The 8,797-nt window shown below is 41.1% G+C and overlaps 2 protein-coding genes across 2 annotated transcripts in view; one reads left to right on the top strand and one right to left on the bottom strand.

The window, feature by feature from the left end:
• SP2 (Sp2 transcription factor) overlaps positions 1 to 8,797 on the bottom strand; it is a 276,227-nt gene that overhangs the window by 185,674 nt on the left and 81,756 nt on the right. The gene's annotated exons all lie outside the window — the stretch shown is intronic.
• Positions 1 to 8,797, top strand: part of MRPL45 (mitochondrial ribosomal protein L45) — a 390,432-nt gene that overhangs the window by 83,710 nt on the left and 297,925 nt on the right. The gene's annotated exons all lie outside the window — the stretch shown is intronic.

Consider the following 8,797-nt stretch of genomic DNA (forward strand, 5'->3'; position numbering starts at 1 on the left):
GAAAAACCAGTGGTAATCTAGGTATAAGTAGATTAGGCAGGCTGGGTTCTTTGTTTGTGTGATTGAAACAGTCTCACTCTGTCTCCCAGGCTGGAGTGCAGTGACACAATCTTGGCTCACTGAAATCTCTGCCTCCAGGGTTCAAGCAATTCTCCCACCTCAGCCTCCTGAGTAGCTGGGATTACAAGTGTGCACCACCACACCTGGCTAATTTTTTATTTTTAGTAGCGAAGGCATTTCACCATGCTGCACACGGTGGTCTTGAACTCATGAGTGCAAGCGATCTGCCCACCTTGGCCTTCCAAAGTGCTGAGATTATAGGCATGAGCCACTGCACCTGGCTGGCAGGCTGGGTTTTGCTGAGTCTAGGAAAAGATTAAACTACTGTTTAATCTAGCTTCACATCCTGACCCGACAGTTACTTGGTTCTTTTTTTTTTTAAGCCAGTCAAATTTAGCAGTGGGGATTTGTATACCAACTTTAGTGACACTAATGCTAATAAGTCCTGATAACTCAATCCCATCAGACCAGCCCCCAACAGTTACTTTTATACCCAGCTGTTTATAACTCTTGCCATATAAACTCTTACAAAATATGGCATATTAAGAGATAGCTGTAACCACAGACACTCAAAAAGGCATTCTTGTAAATCATAAGTACAGATATTTATTCTTCTGGATCACTTTCTCCTTAGAAATTAATCTTCTGCCATCCCCAAGTTAATATGCCACTACTAAGATAACTTTGGAAATCTCTCCCAGAGGACAGAATATAAAGTCAAAAATGAAAACAAAGTAATAGGAAGAGAAACAAAGGCCGGGTGCAGTGGCACACGCCTGTAATCTCAACATTTAGAGAGGCCAAGGTGGGCAGGCAGATTGCTTGAGCCCAGGAATTTGAGACCAGCCTAGGTAAAATGGTGAAACTTTGTCTCTACTGAAAACACAAAAATTTAGCTGGGCATGGTGGCATGTGCCTGTAATCCCAGCTACTTAGGAGGCTGAGGTGGGAGAATCACCTGAGCCCGGGAAGTCAAGGCTGCAGTGAGCTGTGATAGCACCACTGCACCCCAGCCTGGGCAATGGGAGTAAGACCCTGTCTCAAAAAAAAAAAAAAAAAAAAGAAAAGAAAAGAAAAGAAAATGGAGAGAAACAGAGGGTTGAGATCAAGTCAAAGAATAAAGAATATCTCTGAAAAATAAATACTAGTTGGATAGGAATTAATCAGAGACAAAATAGAACACTTGTCTGAAATTTGGGGGTGGGGGATAGAGAAAGAAGGCCAATCCATGAAGGCTGAAAAAATGTACCAGGTTCCATTCAAAATTGATGAAGAGTGTTTAGGTTAAAATTTGTATATTTGGGCAGTGGTTCATGCCTGTAATCCCAGCACTTTGGGAGGCTGAGGCGGGCAGATGATGAGGTCAGGAGTTAGAGACCAGCCTGACCAACGTGGTGAAACCCCGTCTCTGCTAAAACTACAAAAATTAGCTTGGCATTGTGGTGCACACCTGTAGTCCCAGCTACTCGGGAGGCTGAGGCAGGAGAATCGCTTGAACTCAGGAGGCGGAGGCTACAGTGAGCCAAGATCGCAACACTGCACTCCAGTCTGGGTGACAGAGCAAGACTCTGTCTCAAAAAAAAAAAAAAAACTATATATAGGTTACTAAAATGATAATATAGGAATTTTTCAAATGTATGAAACCACAGGAGCAAAGAGAATAGCAGAGGAAAAGGAACCAGACAATACATTTCAACGAGTTTTTGGAAGCTAGAAAGCAGATGGAGGAGTAGTGCATGATTAAGCAACATGGAGCTACAGCCTACAATGTCTACAAGCAAGATTAAGAATGAGTGAACTGATTTATCCCAAAAGAATGCTTAAGGGGCTCAGAACTTGGCACAGTGGAAGGTAGGATTGAGGCATGGTACTGACAATTGGTGGATTGGCTAAAAGTCTGAAATCAGATGTATCAAGGTGCCCATGACTGCTTCCAACCCTGAGCAACAAAATAACCATTTCACTGCCACCACCACATAGAAGTAAAGAGTGTCATCCTAAAGAAAATGAAAGGAACAGACATGGGACTTGGGGATACCAAAGACAGTGGCTAGGAAGGGTGAGGCAAAGCTGGAAGAAGAAAATGTAAGTGAAAGTTTGCAAAAGAAAAAATTAGCCCCTCAGTTTCTCTTCTCGTATTTCACTCCTACAATATTCTCTAGTCAGCTGGTAAGAAATTTGGAAGAGTCTCTTTAGGAGAACTCATATATCTACACACTAACATCGTGAGGACTCCAACCTAATTTAATCAGCTCCTGGTGGTGTGGTAGTAAACCAGCTCTCTGGGAGGAAGTACACTCTTGCTTGAAGAATTTTTTGGCCAGGAGTTCAAGACCAACCTGACCAACATAGTGAGACTTCATCTCTTTAAAAAAAAAATTAAAAATATGAAAAATGTTTTTTAAAAAGGAAGAGAAATTTTCTTTCTTTTTGAGACAGTGTCTCACTCAGTCACCGAGGCTGGAGTGCAATGGTGCAATCTTGGCTGACTGGAACCTCTGCCTCCTGGGTTAAAGCAATTCTCCTGCCTCAGCCTCCCCAGTGGCTGGCATTACAGGCATGCACCACCACGCCCGGCTAATCTTTGTACCTTTGTAGAGATGGAGTTTTGCCATGTTGGCCAGGCTGGTCTTGAACTCCTGACCTCAAGTGATCTGCCCGCCTCAACCTCCCAAAGTGCTGGGATTACAGGCACAAGCCACTGCACTGGCAAGGAAGAGATACTTTCTAAGAATGAAGGACAGCGTTTCTGGGTTGATAGTTCTCATTGGGTGCACCAGAATAGCAAATGAAAAAGGACTTCAGATCAAGGTATATAATATAGAATGTTTAAAACACTGGGAACAAAGAGTGGATCTAAAAACCTACCAAAAATAATCATGAATCAAAATGGCATCAGACATCTTTTTTTTTCTTTTTTTTTTTGAGGCGGAGTCTCGCTCTGTCGCCCAGGCTAGAGTGCAGTGGCGCAATCTCAGCTCACTGCAAGTTCCACCTCCTGGGTTTACACCATTCTCCTGCCTCAGCCTCCCGAGTAGCTGGGACTACAGGCGCCTGCCACCATGCCTGGCTAAATTTTTGTATTTTTAGTAGAGATGGAGTTTCACCGTGTTAGCCAGGATGCTCTCGATCTCCTGACCTCGTGATCCACCCACCTCGGCCTCCCAAAGTGCTGGGATTACAAGCGTGAGCCACCGCGCCCGGCTGGCATCAGGCTTCTTAAGACTGATACTGAAAACTAAATGACAATGAAAAAAATGATCTAAAAATTCTGTAAGTAGGGCAGGTGCGATGGTTCATGCCTGTGATCCCAGCACTCTGGGAGGCCGAGGCAGGTGGGTCACTTGAAGCCAGGAGTTCGAGACCAGCCTGGCCAGCATGGTAAAACTGCATCTCTACTAAAAATATAAAAATTAGCCAGGCGTGGTGGCATACACCTCTAATCCCAGCTACTCTGGTGGCTGAGGCAGGAGAATCACTTGAACCCAGGAGGCAGTGGCTGCAGTGAGCCGAGATGGCACCACTGCACTCTTGTCTGGGCAACAGAGTGACTGAGACTCCATCTCAGGAAAAAAAAAAAAATCTGAGAGTACTATCACACGGGTCTTTAAGAAAAATAATTTTGAGGCCGGGCGCGGTGGCTCAAGCCTGTAATCCCAGCACTTTGGGAGGCCGAGACGGGCGGATCACGAGGTCAGGAGATCAAGACCATCCTGGCTAACACGGTGAAACCCCGTCTCTACTAAAACTACAAAAAAAAAATTAGCTGGGCGCGGTGGCAGGCGCCTGCAGTCCCAGCTACACGGGAGGCTGAGGCAGGAGAATGGCGTGAACCCGGGAGGTGGAGCTTGCAGTGAGCCGAGATCGCCCACTGCACTCCAGCCTGGGTGACAGAGCAAGACTCCGTCTCAAAAAAAAAAAAAAAAAAAAAAAAAAAGGAGAAAAGAAAAAAGAAAAATAATTTGAGAGAAAATTATTTCAACCTAGCCTTTTATACAGAGTCAAACTATCACTCACATGTGTAAATAAAATAAAGACATGTTAAATACTCATAAGTATTATTGCCTATACACCAAAGACTCCTTGAAGATTTCCTTTAGCAAAATTTAATAAACAAAGAAAGAAGACCACCAAGCATGGAAGAAGGCAAACCTACCATCATTGAGAATCAGAGGAAACAACAGATTTAGACAACAACCCTATCATCACCCCCTGCAAGGACCGCAGATGTTGAAAATACAGAATAGCTAGGTGTAGAATGTTTACAAAAACAAATAATGCAATTGTAAGGATAAACATGGTTCACACCTGTAATCCCAGCACTTAGGGAAGCCAAGGTGGAAGGATCACTTGAGCCCAGAGTTTAAGAACAGCCTAAGCAACATAGGGAGACCCTGTCTCTACAAAAAAAAAAAAAAAAAATTTTTTAATTAGCTAGATATAGTGGTGCATGCCTGTAGTCGCAGCTACTCAGGAGGTTGAGGTGGGAGGATGGCTTAAGCCCAGGAGGTGGAGGTTGCAGTGAGCCAAGAAAGTGCCACTGCACTCCAGCCTGGGCAACAGAGCCAGACCCTGTCTCAAAAAAAAAAAAAAAAAAAAAAAAAGACATCCATCTAATTGGAGTCCTAAAGGGTGAAATTGGAGAGAATAGAAAGAAGCAATATTTAAAGAGATGATGACTGAGAATTTTCAGAGCTCATGAAAATGATTAATGCAAAGATCCATGAAACACAATGTATTCCAAATATGATAAGGAAAAATAAAATCATGCCTTCTCACATCATAGCAAATGTTTAAGGCGTCAATATAAATAGAAGATCTGGAAAGCAGAGAAAAAAACACAGATGACCTAACAAAGAATGATAATTAGAGTAGCAGCAGATCTCACAACAATGAAGCCAGAAGACAGTGAAATTACTCATATAAAATGATAAGAAAAGGCCGGGTGCAGTGGTTCATGCCTATAATCCCAGTTCTTCAGGAGGCCGAGGCAAGCAGATCACTTGAGGTCAGAAGTTCAATGCCAGCCTGGCCAACATGATGAAACACTGTCTCTACTAAAAATACAAAAAGAAAAAAAAGAAAGAAAAAAAAAATTAGCCAGCCATGGTGGTGGGTGCCTGTAATCCCAGCTACTCAGGAGGCCAAGGCAGGAGAATCACTTGAACCTGGGAGGCAGAGGTTGCAGTGAGCCGAGATCGTGCCACTGCACTTCAAACTGAGTGACAGAGTGAGTACAACTGTGCCTCAAAAAAAAAAAAAAAAAAAAAAATTAAGAAAAAAATACTGTTCACCCCAAATTGTGTATTCAGCAAAACAATCACTCAATACCAATAGGGGAAATGAAAACATTTATAAGAAAGAAACCCAGGGGAAGTTTACAAAGAGAACTTCTCTAAAAGAACTTATAAAAGATTTAAAGATGTAGGTAAATGATCCCCCAAAAAAGGGAAATGCAAAAAAGGGAAAATGAACAAAAAGAATGGTAACATAAAGGTAAGTCCAAACAAGCATAGTCTTAATAAAATAATAAAGGAGTCCAATTTTTAGGGGTTAATAAAAGAAAAAACTGAAATTAGTAAGTTGAGAGGAGAAAAACATGAATGGAAAAAGGTTATTAGAATGGTTACTAAAATGACAATATAGGAGTTATCATCAATAAGTCAGAAGAAGGAAGTAAGTTTTTATTAGTAAGTCAGAAGGAGGAACAGTAAGCCAGAAGGAGGAAGATCAGAATTAAAGTGATCTAAAATTATTTTACTGACCAGAAGGGAGGAAAAAACATCATTCATGATTAAATATACTTATTAAAATGTACAGATAAGCCACTAAAATAAATAAATTATAGAAATGCAAACAAGTACAAGAAAAAAAGTGTAATAAATAGGGGGAAAACTGAACTGAGCATGGCAGCTCACTCCTCTAATCCCAGTGCTTTGGGAGGCCAATGCAGGAGGATCATTTGAGGCCAAGAGTTCAAGAGCAGCCTGGGCAATATAACTAGGCCCTCTTTCTACAAAAAAAAAATTTTCTTTTCATTAGCTAGACTTCATAGTGTGCACATCTGTAGTCCTAGCTACTTGGTAGGCTGAGGCAGAAGCATCACTTGAACCCAGAAGTTCAATGCTGCAGTGAGCTATGATCACACCACTGTACTCCAGCCTGAGTGATGGAGTGAGACCCCATCAGAGGTGGGGTCAAAAAAGGGTGAAAGAAACCATCCCCCAAAAGACAAAAAACCAGCACTTGAGCTTATGACCAGTGGAATAAGATAAGGAAAATAAATTAGAAGCATAATGATTAGAAACAAGGAAATAAAACTCTCATTTTAAAAATAATATGGGTCAGGCATGGTGGCTCATGCCTATAATCCTAGCACTTTGGGAGGCCAAAGTGGGCAGATCATGAGGTCAGGAGATTGAGACCATCCTGGCTAACATGGTGAAACCCTATCTCTACTAAAAATACAAAAAATTAGCCAGGCGTGGTTGCAGACGCCTGTAGACCCAGCTACTCGGGAGATTGAGGCAGGAGTATGGCGTGAACCCAGGAGGCAGAGCTTGCAGTGAGCCAAGATTGCGCCACTGTACTCCAGCCTGGGCAACAGAGAGAGACTCCATTTCAAAAAAAAAGAAAAGAAAAGAAAAAAAGAGATAATATGATTGGCCACAGAGAAAGCTCTAAAGAAAGTACAGGAAATCCCCCGAAAATAATAAGAGAGTTTAGCAACACGGCTGGATCTCATGATCAATATACAAAAATCAATTGTAATTCTGCAAACCAGTAACAAACAGCTAGGAAACATATATTTTAAAGCATGCCTTTTCAGAGAAAAAAAAAATACTCAAGAATAAATTTAACAGAAGATATAAAAGTCCTACACCTGCAAATTGGAAAACTTTACTAAAAACCTTAAAGATGACCTAAGTAAATGAAGAAATATCCCATGTTCATGCATAGAAAGACAATATCACAAAGTTATCTATTCTCTCAAATTGAGCAATAGATTTAGTCCAACCTCAATAAAAATCTCAGTCAGGGGCCGGGCGTGGTGGCTTACACCTGTAATCCCAGCACTTTAGGAGGCTGAGGTGGATCACAAGGTCAGGAGTTCGAGACCAGCCTGACCAACATGGTGAAACCCCATCTCTATTAAAAACACAAAAATTAGTCAGGCATAGTGGTGCGTGCCTGTAGTCCCTGCTATTCGGGAGTCTGAGGCAGGAGAATCGCTTGAGCCCGGGAGGCGGAGGTTGCAGTAAGCCGAGATCACGCTACTGCACTCCAGCCTGGACGACACAGCAAGACTCTATCTCAAAAAAAAAAAAAAAAAATTCAGTCATGTTGTTATGAAAATTTCCAAGTTATTATATATTGCATATAGAAGGGCAAAGAGCTAGGCATAGTCAAGGCACATCAGAAGAAGAAATTTTAAAAAGAGGGCTTTGCTCTACCAGAAGTAGTATGTGAGACTACTACCATGGGCAAAAGAAAGACTATTCAACAAAAACAAACAGGAAAAATTGGAAAACAAAAACAAAAATGAATCCTTCCCTCACACAATACACTAAAAGGAATTAAATGTCAAATGCAAAACTTCAAATTCTATGGAAAAAAAAATACAGATGAATATCTTTCTAACCTACAAGCAGAAAAAGTTTTCTCAAACGAGACAAGGAAACGCACTAACTATAAAATGTTGGCCAGGTGTGGTGGCTCATGACTGTAACATCAACACTTTGGGAGGTCAAAGCGAGAGGGTTACTTGAGGTCAGGAGTTCAAGATCAGCTTGGGTGATATAGCGAGATCTCATCTCTACAAAAAAAATTTTAAATTAGCCAGGCATGGTGGCACATGCCTGTAGTCCTAACTACTGGGGAGGCTGAGTGGAAGGATCACTTGAGGTCAGGAGTTTGCGGCTGCAGTGAGCTATAATGATACCACTGCACTCTAGCCTGGATGACAGAACAAGACCCTCCCTGTCTCTTAAAACAAACAAACAAAAAAGTGAAATTGTTAAATTTAACTTCATTAAAACTACAAATTTTTGTTCATCAGAAAACCACTTTAAAGAAAATGAAAAGAGGAACAATAATCTAGAGGAAGATAATTGCAATATAAATAACCAAATAATGGTTGATATCAAATCGAGAATGTATAAAGAACCAGAACCAATGAGAAAAAGACAAATACCCTAATAGCAATATGAGCGAAAGACATGAACACATCATTTTACAAACCTGTGATTAGAAAACATAGGAAGAAAGGCTCAACCTTACTACTGCTGAAACAAAGAAAGAAACTCAACATGTTCTCTTGTACATTATTGGTGAGAGTGTAAATTAGTAATTTGGCATTCTCCTGTTAAATTGTACATTCACATACCATTTGCAGATACAGACTTGACTCGAGAAATTTTAGTACTTGTGTGCCTGAAGACACATTAAAAAATATTTTAAAAACTGTTAATAACAAAAATGTGTAAATTGCCAACAGGAAAATAGATAAGTAAATTATAGCAAACATACACATAATGGAATATCATACAAAAATGGTAATTTCACATGGCTATTTATTTATTTATTTAATCCTTGAATAACCCTAGAGATAAAGGTGGAGGGCTACTAGAAATGCAAAGAGAAATTAAGTGCCACCCCCTCACAGCGTCCTGCACCTCCGCTCCCAGTGCAGCCCTTGGCCTTGCCCTCACACCCCTCCTTCCGAGGTCAGGGTGCA

This window comes from Macaca thibetana, chromosome 16 (genome assembly GCF_024542745.1).
Source record: "Macaca thibetana thibetana isolate TM-01 chromosome 16, ASM2454274v1, whole genome shotgun sequence".
Classification (NCBI taxonomy): Eukaryota; Metazoa; Chordata; class Mammalia; order Primates; family Cercopithecidae; genus Macaca; species Macaca thibetana.